This window comes from Malurus melanocephalus, unplaced genomic scaffold (assembly GCF_030028575.1).
Source record: "Malurus melanocephalus ecotype Western Australia unplaced genomic scaffold, MMel_1.1 scaffold_128, whole genome shotgun sequence".
In the NCBI taxonomy this organism is placed as follows: domain Eukaryota; kingdom Metazoa; phylum Chordata; class Aves; order Passeriformes; family Maluridae; genus Malurus; species Malurus melanocephalus.
Genome location: NW_026623360.1, coordinates 1,614,606 through 1,627,374, shown reverse-complemented (window position 1 = coordinate 1,627,374; position 12,769 = coordinate 1,614,606). Strand labels below are relative to the sequence as shown.

The window sequence follows — 12,769 nt, the reverse complement described above, 5'->3', positions numbered from 1 at the left end:
GAAAATCAAGTGCCGTAAATGCTGTTATATGAGGAAGTGTGCAGTAAAAAACAGAATTAGCTTTGGGTCTCCTGAGTCAGACTGTGGGGCTGTGACTAAAGGATTAACTGACTGTGCTCCATAGGCGAGAGAGGAGCCTGGCACTGCTCTCTGGTACTCCAGTTAGTATTGGTGTTGATGCTGATTGGTGTTGCTTTGGATGCTGTTTGTGTTTCATTTGTTTCTTTGGTGTGATTGAATTTTATATTTCTCAAGACTGTGTTTTGCTCCATACATGCTGGATGATGAAATTCCTCTCTCTTGTGATTCAAAACCTTACATTATGGATTACAASAGTGGAAAAAAGCAGTCACCCTGCACAGTTCTTGGATGAAATAGGCAGTGCATCAGTCTCCTGTTCATCATTGCTCCTYTGTGCATAAAGATTATTTATCTTGAGAGCATTTTGAAAAAAGGTTTATTTGGAATGTGTGCTGCTGCTTGAACTTTTGGGGTAYACTGAAGCCATCACCCTTTCCATTCCTTCTTTACATGCTTTCCTTTTGCTCCRCATTTCAAGTTGTTCAAAGGTATTTCAAAGTCCTTTGCATGAAATGGTCAAGTGAAATAGTCTAGTGGAGTTTCATGTTCCTTTTTCCCGGAAAAGTTTTTTGAGATGGGCAGTTAGGATCATAATGGGATTTAGGCACCCTTCATTAAAGAAAGGAATCATGTTCCTCAACACACTTAAATTTTATTTGCTTTGGCATTTGTCTTCACKAACTACAAGAGGGGCTTAAATTCTTTGTGTGCTTTAAGGCAGAGACTTGAATTTGAAACTCCAACTTCTGAGTGCTTRGATCACAAATCCAGTGAGTATTGTATTTTCCTGTTTCAAAAATAGGCTATGGGTARTAGTTGCTTGTCTGGGCAAGATGCAGGCATCCCCTGTGCTGAGGGGAATACCCAAACCACAGAGATGCACTTTCATTTTCTCTCGCTGAGAGAGTCTACAGCTGGATACGGTGAAAACCAGCCTCAACAGGAAAGAGTAGGGGAGATAGATACCCCGGATAGAGAATAACTGGACATGACTGGGAGTTGTTAAGAGAGGAAAAACCCAACTGTGCGTTACTTGCCACCCGTGGAGTCCGGGAGGGTGACACCTTGACCATGTTGATCCTGAAAGCTGTGCTCATGTTCCCTTTAGGCTTCTATTCCCCCCAAGCACATGGCCTGCAAAAAGACCTGCARCCTCTTAAAAAAACCCTTCTCAGAATTCCATCAAATTCTTGGGGTTTTGTTCTGGGCAGCTCATTCTTTTACTTTGAAAAGGGGCAGAACATATTGCCTTTAATGTGTGATAGCAGAGTCTTGGAAAATAAAGAAGACAATAGTGCAAAAGTTTTCAAGCAACAATTTAATTTTTAAAAAGTATCATGGTTTTAATCTTTACTATTGCTTTGACAGTGTTAAAATTTAAAGGATGTCCAGCATACCTTCAGTCTTCCTCATATCCAGAATTTCTTTAATAAACTCATTTATAGGAAATAGACACTTTATATTGCATTAAAATAAACACAAAAAAGATAGACTTTCTAATCGCCTGGAGTCACATGTCAAAACCAGCAAGTCAGGCAGTTAACCAGCAACAACCTCCTTATTTATACGGTTTTTTCTTAAAAAAAAGATATGAAACAGCAGTGACCCAGCACTAGCCTAGGTTTTAAATATGAAAGAGATTTTTATCAGTGTAAATTTGAAAAACAAACCAGCTGCCACCACTAGGGTGTTAATGATGTTGGTCAGTGTCCAGCAATGACCTCTCTTGTAATTCTGTGTGTTAATTCTACAGTCCATGAGTCATGGCCCACCAAAAGGCAGCAACAAGCAAAGCTGCAGGCACCAGCTTCTGGCAGAGGCACCTAAAAGGAAGCCTGCAAGCCTGTGGGAAGAAAGAAGATGGTAATTGGAGATAACAAGCAGCAAGAAGATGGTGCAAAAAACTAAAAGAGTGCCTTTGTGGGAGGTCAGTGTGGACTTGAGAGCGCRGTCCAATTCTGGTGCAGAAATGCAGAGGGGTTCAATTTTGCTGGTGGCTGAGACTGCTGCTGTGGCAGGGTCAGATCCAGCCACTAAAGAACCCTCCTCGCTTCTCTGGGTAAACACTAMTGGCAGTAGCTCAGCTCATCTCCCCAGGGAGACCCTTCTAGCATTCAATAGTGGCAGATGCCTCCCCTCTGAATGGAACCCGGGGACCTGTGTGGGATTTAGGCAGCAGCCTCTTAAAACCCTTCTTTTTAAATGAGAAACTTCAGCCTAAACAGAAAAAACCAGAGCATTCAGGAGGCACCAATAAACTRAGGGATAAACCCCAACCTAAATCCACATTATATGCTTCACTCACTGACATTACAAGGGAGTCAGGTGTTACTGTTGACTACTTGCCAAAAAAAACGGTGGGAGAAAAGACAAACGGCATACCCAGCCTCCATGGCCAATGATCCACTTTGTCCAGTTACTGTTCAAAACATTTCCAAAGCTTCTTGTAACACTTTTAATAACATTCCATGTCTGGAAAACATGGATAGCAGCCCTGATGATTTAAACAAAACAGAGAAAGCATTAGGAGAGAAAATTTATTCTAAAAAGTGGCTAATAAAATACAAAGTTTAGGAAACAAAACCCAGCCAACCAAAACAAAGCCAAACCCAAACAAAAACGKTTAGTGTATTCCTTCCTGAAAGTGTATGTGTACATGTATATTTCTCAAAATATTTAGAATTAAGACCTTTGAAATCTAAAGATAATTTAGTTTCAGAATTAAGTGAATAAGTGACAATCTTTGCAGTTGTTTCAAACTTAGAAGAGCATGACCTGATGAGAGCTGTTTATCCCTGATGAATCAGGACAGCAATACAGGACTGACATAGCAATGCTACAGGCTCTCTGAATCCAGCTGTAATGAGGTAGAAGGAGTATATATATATATGTTATGTCCATACATTATGTTATGCTATGTTATGTTATGTTATGTTATGTTATGTTATGTTACATTTGTCATACAGCTGTAATTGAACCACATTTTCTGGTAGGTCTGCAGTGAGTGACCATCCTCTCCCAGAAGCAAGGAGAAAATAAGGTAGAGTACCTGGGGGTTCAGACACGGCTGAGGATCTTATGTTGGGACACTGCTGCATGTCAGTTAATAACTATGCAGGACAACCCTTCAGCTCACAGCAGGCAGTTCAAACTAGTCCAGCCATGTTTCCTTGKATGAGCATGGGGAGGTTATTGCACATGCAGTAACATGTTAATCCCACACTGGGCTGCAAGCCTCTCACCACTCAATTGTGTTAAAAGTCATGTCTAAAGCTACTGTGCCTCTGAGGAATTTTAAACAGCAAGAAAGTATTCAGGTCTTTTGACTTTAAATGGCTATAGTCTGTGGAAACAATTCACTATATACATTATTACAAAGCTTTTCCTTGTAAAAGCATCTGTTTTGCTTTTCTAGGTTCTGTATGATGCAGCAGTAATAGCAATACATTTTTTTCTTTTGTGTATAGGAACATTCTTTTTTATCTAACAGGATTTTTAAAAGGACCTGCCAATAACATAACTTACACTCTTGCCAGGTGAAGCAGTGTTTCTTCTAATGTCCTGTGGTACCTCCTGTTAAATTCATCCCCAATCAGAGCCAGCTGATGGCCAACCTGAGTAGCTAAGCTGCAAAGCAGTCAGGATGTGCACGTTAGAGGAGAACCCTGCAACAGCAATTCTTTAAAAGCACTCTGCAAATGTCAGGTACCATTATTCCCCCAACACTTGGGATAATCTGGGCATGCAAAAGGGGAATGTTACAGGGTTTTTGTTTCCTGTTATTTGTGGGTTTATTAATAACACATCTTATGCCCATACATAAGAAGGGTTTTGATGTTTTCATTAAAAGCTATACATTTTGCACTTTTAACTAAATATGTTGGTTCTTTAGGTGCTTCTTTATACAAGACAATAGAATCCTGCTTTGGGATTTTTGTTTGTCCTGCTCCCTCCCTCCCCTCACCCAGGTTAAAATATTGAAACAACCTTCCCTTCAAACCTTTCAAAATATTTAATCTTACAGAAGTGTTGGCTTTTTCATCCAACAGATTTACTCCAGTGAGTTCCACTATGCAGTGTGGGTCTCCAGCTACTGGGTGGTGGCTGGGTATGAACTGACCAAAACCTTAAGGCTTTCAGAGAGGTCTTGGGACATAAAGATATTTGAACAACATCTGTGGCAATGTTGATGCCAAAAACTGGTTATGTTTCCCTGACGAAAATTTCCAATTCAATTCAGCTTCTCTTAGACACATGTTTTGTTTTGGTAAACAAATAATATGAATATACATTTTTCACTTGCATTTCTGCTGAGATCTGTTTATGAGATCTGCTGAATAGTTAGTGGTCTTAAGAGCTTAATTCTAGAGTCTGCTTGAAAAAATACTTGGGCTTGGTTTGGTCAGTCCATCAACCCAAAAAAAAAAAAAACCAACCAAACCCAAGAGAACCACAGACAGGAATTTTCACAGATGGGGAGAAAGACAACCCCTGACTCTTTTACTGGAAAAACRTATATATGGGATTAAGAAAGACCCAAAGCAGCACTACTAGTTTGTTTTAAGTGGCGCCTGGAGAATTATGTAAAAATGGCTTCTTCAGCTGCTTGCTGTAACAGGTGGGTCTCTAATGAAGAGCCACATCTGTGTCCCTGTGCAAGATTAAAACTTACAGACATTTAATGCAGCATAATCTTGAACAGTCAGTGTTAAGCACTACAGGTTATCTACACTTGCATCTATTCCATTTCCAGTAATATGCACTATAATTATTTGGCTTATCACTTTTCTGGAAAGCCTGGTGCTTTGTACTTGGGGAGGACAGAAGGWGTATTAATGTAGTGTGATACCTGATATCAAACTCCATTTGCTCTGTGGTGTCTGGAATTGTTTGGAGGTTACTGTAGATTTCATCTTCTGGTGCTCCATTGGTGTAGCTGGARAGGACAAAGTGCCTGGGGATTCTCCTTATTTGAGACATCTTACTCTGCAACAAGTCATGAAAGAAAACCTCATGGCTTCATATTATGCAATGTCTTTTCAGTATGAAAATTRTGTAAAGCACTCTTAAAGATACTCTTTTTCTCCAGTCAGAACACGAGTGCTGCTAAGATAACTATTTTGAGAGCAAAGGAAAGTTTCAGTGACCAACAGATGTCCAGCAATTCATACATGCAGTGTTTAGATGGCTGCTATTTTATATTGGCTCAAAACAACRTAGAAATCGGAAAATCTCGATAAATATAACTAGTGCAGACAAGTATAGTTTCTCAGTAGTTCCACTTAGTACAAGATACTTTCCTAGATTGTTTRCAACAACCTGCCTGACATTAAATCACTCTAACCCATGGAGATCCCCAGGCAGCAAAGTATCTAAAACAAACTTGAACAGGTTTCCCTAAGTCTTTAATTCAAGTCCAAGTTTACACATCTTCAGCTGGAGGCCACCACCATGKAAATTGCAAGCAACTCATCACAGAAACAGAATAAAACAAAGATTTAAACCCATTAATAGCCTTTCATATGGAAGAGCAGACAGYAGGAACAACTAAAATCAGTGGAGTTGCCTACTTGTACAATGGGAAATTTATTCACAGCCAGTACCCAGGCTCTTCTGCATATGCACCTCCAAGGAGGGGATTGTCTTCTCCATGAAATGAATAGCAAAATTTAATAGGTTTCAGCACACGTGGCTTGTGTGTAATAATGCACAAGTGTTTGGAAAACAGAGAGCAGTGTATGGAGAGCAGAGCTGATGTTTTTGTAGTCATTAGGATTGTTTTGTTTGGTTTATCAAGGGAAAAAACATCAGAGCTGTAGACAGTGAGTATTCCAAACTACACATGCCCTTGGGCAGGYAACACTTCTGCCCCTGGGATATTTGCTGCAGTGGAAGGCTCTGCCTGATGATGAACTTAATTACAACTTTCTGGAGATGCTYTGGTTTTGTCTGGCATTGGTTTTGGTCAGCTTTTTTTATGGTTTCTTTGCTTCCTGGCTCCATCATGAAAAACATGATCCCTTTGGGTGATGGAATAATCCTGGACAGAACAAAGGGGAGTTCTGCTGGCTGGATTTCTTTCTCATTTTAAACACACACTCAGCAGGTCAAATGAATAAAACTCAAACAAAATATTCTCAGAAATCAAACTAAACTGAGCAAAAGGCAATGTCACAATGCTGCTTGGTGTGAACTTGGTTTGCCACATTGCTGCAGTCTTGTAAATTTTTATTATACTTGGTAGGACATTAGGGCCTTTGTGATCTTCTTTCAATATTTAGATGAAGTTTACGTTTTCCACAAARCAAAATTATTCATAATAATGTGTATACATTACTGCATAAGCAAACTCACAAAAATGTGATACTAAAGAAATGAAAATATACTTGTTTTACAGAAGTGTAGGATCCTCTTACTGAAGTTTGATGGGGCTGGAGAAAAGCACGCTGCAGACTAGTGTCAGCTGGTGACATTATGTGTTTGTAACAGTTTGTAGTTTCATCTCCTGTATTTTTCCTTCTATTTGTAGCAYTTCTGCTTTACTCACAAAGATGTTTGTAATCTAGGATTTTTTATATATTCAGAGTTMTGAAGAGCTGTGTAGTTTAGCAGTGAYAAAGAGAAGCTGGGATCACGTCTTCTGAATTTTATTGAAACAACTGTGAGCAGAGTTGCGTGACCCAACCCTMTGAGAGGAAATACTGCAGCCTTCCTTACAAAGGAACACCTATCTGAACATATTTTACAGGTGAGTGAAAAGGCTTATTTAATTCAGATAATCTTCTTAAAAAAAGAACTAGGAGTTTTAGGTGTAGATTTGTTTCAAAAGATGCCTTGTTCTGTTGCTGTGTGTCTCTCTCCTCCATCTGAAAAAATCAGGGAAAAAAGGGTGATGTCCATAGAGGAACTATGTGCATTCCAGCACCATACCTGATTTCCAGGTACCCAGTCACCCCAAAGACTTTGTAGCTCTAATCAGCTGCCAAGGCTTCATACACACTCCGGAGTGAAGCTGTATCACTTTAAAACAGTCCATTTTCAYTGGAGCAGATACTTGAAGGACTCTTCCATTTCCCAGGGGAACATCTAGACCAGTGGGTTACTGGGTGCAGTGGTGGCCAAGGGCTGATCACATTCCCACAAGTGCATGCCTGTCCCTTTTTGRTGCAAGGTCCAATGTGACACTACAGCAGTACGGACTGGGTGACCCAGGGCAGCTCTTGGTTTGAGAACTCCACCAGAGCTCAGGCAGGAGCTCCAAGGTATCCGGTAGATCCATGAATGAGAAACTGGGAATAGCAGAGCAATGTTTGGAGGATCCCAGGGATGCTGAAGTATTCCCTTGGACATTTAAAGTGTCAGTTCTCTGGATGCAGTTAATCTCAGTAGGCTGCATAGAGAAACAAAGCACGCAGTGTTGGACTTTTGGAGGTTAAACAACCCAACTGTTGGGTTCACACGTACAAAGTAAACATCTAAGGATGTAGTGGTGTACTCCTGTAGCCTGTGGGTACCAATGGAAATGTATTAATTGTGTTTCTTCACATCTTGTAAAGTTGTTAGATGTTATCTAGTGAAACAAGTATTATAGTGGATAAAATGTAGTAAGACCAAGTATAAAAAGTCAGCTGTCTCCTGCACATGTATTACTAACTATTTTTAGCTTTCACAATGACACAGTGAGGGGAAAAAAGTACTAAAAAAAGGTATTTTCTTTTTCTCTTTTTTCCTCTTCTTCGTTTCTAGACTCAGTGCTAGTTTCACATTCGTGGGACCATATAACGGAAATGTCTATATCTGTGTGAGTTGAAAACTGTGTCCTGAAAAAGACCTATAATAAGTCAACGCAGTACAGAACTCAGACATGTAAACAAACCATACAATACCAAACAAAAGCCCAAAGTGCAACATATGCTACCTCACACCTGTTACCATGATAATACCTTCCTCCCACATCCTAAAAAAGACACTGTTGTAGTTGTTGGGTCATGCTCTCACAGCTCAGCTGCAGCCTCRTGTGTTGGCTTTGTCCACCAAGCGGTCTCAATGCAAGGCCCATCCAAMAAGGAGGGGCATTATAATGTATTTTACAGCATGGACAATACTGAGGCAAATGCAGTCTGCTAGGGCCACTGTCTTGAAGATGTACAGGATGGGTCTAATTTAGTTTCAAAGCAAAGCTTAGCAATTATCTTCTTGAGAATTACCTATCTTGAGACCATTTATTGATTTCTGTCATAATTTTTAAAATCTGCGTGTATAGGTATAATGTAGAAATGGACACAAACACTACATTAATACGGAKCTGTTCTGTTCCTCGGGTTTGGACCTGTGCAGAGCTGGTCAAGAGSAGCATGTATCACACTCCACAGGCCCTTCTGGTTCTCCACAGCAGGATTTGTTATACTTCTACCATCCATCTCACCCTTTCCTTCTTTCCCTCATTTCTACAGAAAGAAAAGGCAAACTGATTTCAGTTTACAGAAACCAAAGAGGTTATATGCGTTTGTGAGTAATTGCTTGTGATTCAGAGAGTAAACGATCATAACTGAATCCTCCCAAAACCTCTGAGGCGGCATCAGCAGGACCCCATGCCAGCAGCAGAGATAATTTCCAAACTAGCAACCAGATCAAAAAAGTTTAAGCTTCCTTGTAAAGCTTAAAGCTTAGTTTCAATGGTGAAATGCCTTCAGCAGAATAAATAATGTATTTCAAGTCAAATACATACTTAATGTTCAGATGAAAAGAGGCTTATATCCAAATTTTTAAAAACTGCTCTCTAAATGCCTAACTATATGATGGAAATTATAGCAATTTATGAACACAAGTATGGTTGAATAATGAAGCACTTCAGTAGAAAGATCATGTTGACATTGTCTTTACTTTGCATAGTCAAGTGGTTTTATTTGTGAGGGATTTTTTTAACCTAGCAAAACAGAACAGAAAATCTTGAAAAAGGAACATTGCTAAACCAGGCAGACCAGCAGGTGAAYTGGGGAAAACAAAAGAATCTGAAATTAGCTTGTAGTCAGTTCAATTAGATTTGCTGTGTTTTTAAGACAGGCACAATGATACTGCAGTACAATGCACTGAATGCATTAATTATAGATYCTGTATTATCCTTGTGTATTTTACAACTTATCTATGCAGTTTATGTGCACTTTGTCTTACACATACAATCTTACATATTTTATGCAGATGTAACACAATAAAGCTATAAATAATAATATATTATTTACTACATTCTAAAACTGGTTATGAAAGCAGAAAACCACTATTGATAATCTAATTCCAGTGTTCAGGCTCAAAATTCCTAGCACCCATGTACACAAATATGGATTTATGGCATTTATTAAGGACCCCTGTCCTCCACCCCCATGGTATCAAACCCTATCTCAAACTGTTTCAGATTCTACCAGGTGCCCATGCAAACTAAATTTAAATGAAAAACAAACAAAGGCTTGGTTGTTTGCATATGTATCTCCAATCCATAGCCACCTCTTTCAAAACATGACATCATCCTCACTGCTGCGAGCACAAATCTCTGTGCTATTTTACAAGGACAAGTCTTGGACATAATGACTGGAGATTAGGAGCTAGTTAAGGTTTCAGAGAAACAGGAATATTGGGCATGCAGCAAGGATACACTACTTAAGATCTCAGGCATTTTTTTTGTTTTGTTTTCTTTAGGTTTTGGGCTCTTCTATGAGCTCTGTCAGATGAGCAGCAGTTGCCCTCRACCTCTGGCTCTCTTCCCTTGCAGGTCAGATTCTGTGAGCCGTGGGCAGCACACACCTCATGGGCACCAGCCCATCCCTGACCCTCCCCTCACAGGGAAACCTGCCTTTGGAATCACCACAGCTCATGGCAAAATGTTACAAGGTAACCATCAGCCATCTGAGTTTATTTTAAAAGATGAGAGGTTAAGTCATCATTACTCATTTTGGCATAGCACAGGTAAATTAACCCAGGCTGCAAGGTGAACTCCTAAACCAGTACCAGGTCAAGGGGCAAAGATAAATTAATTCTTTGTCTCATACCATGTTCTCAGACAGCTTAACATCAATGACCTTGAAGACTGTTTACACAAAACACTYCTTAATATTGCCTCAAACAGCTATTAAAGGACACTTCGTAAATCTACAAAATACACACTCTACTTCTTACATTTTACTTCATTTATGTTTTATGCTCAGTAAGTTAGTATGATAACATGCCTTCTCTGGGAATTCAATGGAGGTTCTCTTACCTCAAAAGAGGATAGGAATTAAGCATTTGATTATATTTAAACATTAAAAACGTGTTCCTTAAGCAAGTTCTGTAAGCTTGGTAGCAAAAGAAATACATACAGCAGATTTTAAATGGAGTAAACCTTTTATAGTACTGATATTTTGTACTTCATTCTCTGACAAAAATGTTTRAGGGGCTCTGATTGGGTCAAGACTTCAAGAATCTCAAGATTTTTATRTATCATCAGCAGTTGCATGTTATCTGTTAGAGCACTCAGAGAGCATCAGTTCTTACTGTGATAGAGACTGTGACTGTAGAGAACAAGATATTTCCCCCTTAAGAAGTATATAGTACAGTTATGTCTGCAATGAAATACAAAGTATTATTTTCCTTAAAGGGTCTACTGATTCCTTCAGTGCTCACAAATATATTTCAATGGCTTCTAAACTGAAACAAGAAACAAGGAGTGTCTGCTTTTAGTAAATTAAACATTGAATTCCCAAGAGGTTTCATGGGAAGCACTAAGAACATTGAAGGGAAAAATATATTGACACCACACAGAAACTATTTCTATTAAAAAAACCCAAACCACACACATATTCTGCCACATTTGTTTTGGTTTGCGTGTTTTTGTGACAGAACCACCTATCTCCCTTTGCTCTAATTGTTTATAAGGAGTTAAGGTTTAGATCAAGTCAGAAAGATTCTGCTTTAACATTTAMATTTCCTTTTCAAAACATCTTCTGCCTTTGTACTCCTCTGTCTCACCAAAAGGTCAAGATTCTTATAYAATAAATAAGAATTTGCTTACAATTGTTACTTGAATTGCACGGCCAAGTTATAGGAGGCAAATATGACAACAAATATAGTTCAATAATCTGTGAATGAACCATTAAGTAAAGGAAAAATGTTTCTTTGTTTACATTTATTCCAAAATCTCATGTCTTAGATTTTTCTTTTTTTTGAAAACCCCTRAAATAATGATGCAGACAGAAAAGTTGGTGGTGGTGTTCAGAAAWGTTTGTGCAATCCTCCTAATTATTAATAGAATTACATAGTAAAATTTGAATCCTTTCAATCAAATTGAAAAAAAAAATTATATACTTAGAGACCTTGTTCAACCACCCCATCCACCTGAATGTTGAAGTACCTGCAATGAACCTGCTGCCACCCTCAACAAGCAGATTACTGGATACATGCCTTGCTATCAAATGTAAAATTCAGCGATGCTGGTCACTAAGGTCATAACCTATGAAAATACTGAGGCAGATGCTGGGCTTCAATGAATAAAATAACATTTTAAATTTAAACTTAATAATTCATATTATTTAAAAGTTGGCACACTTTGGATAGCTGCATTTTCCCTCATCTCATCCCCWTAGCACAGCACAGCAGCCACACTGTCACCTTGCACCTCCAGCCTGTCCCATTTAGCAGGGATACTTTATTGGACTTGTGGTCAGAAAACTCATCACCTTCTGTGACCTTTTGTGGTCATCTTCCAGTGATGCCTCTGAGATCCTAGTTACTGCTGTCACATTGGGAAGGTGACAGAAACTCTTGATATCCAAGAACAGTGTGACGGTAGGTCTAAGAACTCCAAGTTAACTCACTATTTTACGCTGTCCTTGTTCTGCACATCAGCATAGAGAATTAAAATGCCCCACTGTTCACAATTTTATTTAGGCTTCCTGTATTGGGTCAAGATCACAGTTCCAATTCTACTCCCACCAGCTCTTGCTTTGCCCATCAGGCTCTCACCCTGCAGAAGCTGAGGGCACTAAGTTTTTCTTAGTCTGCTCTGAATGGTCTTATGGTCAATGGCCTATTGATACAGAAATYATTGAAAATAACTACCACAGACACTGACCAAACAGGTGAAGCAGGAAATTCTGTYAAATTTCTTCTTTCAGAGATATAGTATTTCTACAGAGATGACATTTTGACATCAGAAGGTATCAAACACCTTGAGTAAACATTGAATTTCTTCTTCATTACACTCTGTGCTCTCATTCAACTGACATGAATTAAACGAAAAAAGAAATATTGTACGCACAATATGTTAATTCAAAACAACATTGTCCATGTACCTGTGGCAAAAAATGACAATGGAATCTACTCTGTCTTGTTACATGTAYCTTTCTGCTACAGCCTTGAGAAGCAATCTCAGGCTAATACTTTCCACTTAACAACTAGAAATCTGTTTAGTCACAGAACTGAGCACGCTGCTGAAATCACTCCTCGTGAAATGACTTAAACATTACTGAGTATACACTGCTGTACAGATTTCTGTATCCACCTCTGCTGTAGCAGATTATTCCTTTTATCAATATCATCGTTGTAAGGGTACACAGATATAGTAAACTACTTATTTGGGTATATTTTTATATGTTTAACACWGGCATATTTTGCTATATATCTTGAACTTTTTTTGAGGGCTTATTTCCTGCTTTGCTAA

At 38.9% G+C, this 12,769-nt stretch overlaps 1 long non-coding RNA gene across 1 annotated transcript; it reads left to right on the top strand.

Moving 5' to 3' along the window:
- Positions 1-1,896: 1,896 nt before the first annotated feature.
- Positions 1,897-12,339, top strand: LOC130576148 (uncharacterized). Its single transcript, XR_008965641.1, has 7 exons — positions 1,897-2,008; positions 3,075-3,121; positions 3,618-3,786; positions 6,648-6,829; positions 7,828-7,882; positions 9,772-9,963; positions 10,709-12,339. It is a non-coding gene; the product is annotated as an uncharacterized LOC130576148 (long non-coding RNA).
- The last annotated feature ends 430 nt before the right edge of the window (positions 12,340-12,769 follow it).